At 56.4% G+C, this 282-nt stretch overlaps 1 protein-coding gene across 1 annotated transcript in view; it reads right to left on the bottom strand.

Moving 5' to 3' along the window:
- The window catches only part of LOC125029525 (cyclic nucleotide-gated cation channel alpha-3-like), a 288,969-nt gene extending 288,961 nt beyond the window's left edge, over positions 1-8 (bottom strand). Inside the window, exon 1 of the mRNA XM_047619468.1 lies at positions 1-8. This exon is cut by the window's left edge and continues 144 nt beyond it. The gene's annotated coding sequence lies outside the window, so the exon portion shown is untranslated.
- Positions 9-282: the final 274 nt, after the last annotated feature.

Here is a 282-nt window from a genome sequence, read left to right as displayed (position 1 = left end):
CTCCTCCTCCGTCCTAGGCAACGGGCGAAGGCAGACTGACGACCGCGGGCAGACCGGAGGCTCGTGTGACAACTGCGGCGCCACACTCACGAGGCTGAACTTCTGTCGTGTCACCCTCGCGAGGTTCACTTACCGCTCACACCGGGACACCCTTGGAGAAAGCGGCGATTTACCTACCAAATGATTCTGATTTGGGGAAATCGGGATAAGGAAAGCGCGTTTGAAACGATCCACACAGCAGGTCTTGAGGAATTTCTCTTCGTGAGAGTGAAGGAGTTCGAG

The sequence above is a fragment of the Penaeus chinensis genome, chromosome 2, assembly GCF_019202785.1.
Source record: "Penaeus chinensis breed Huanghai No. 1 chromosome 2, ASM1920278v2, whole genome shotgun sequence".
NCBI classification, from domain to species: Eukaryota; Metazoa; Arthropoda; class Malacostraca; order Decapoda; family Penaeidae; genus Penaeus; species Penaeus chinensis.
This window is presented reverse-complemented; position numbering and strand designations above follow the sequence as displayed.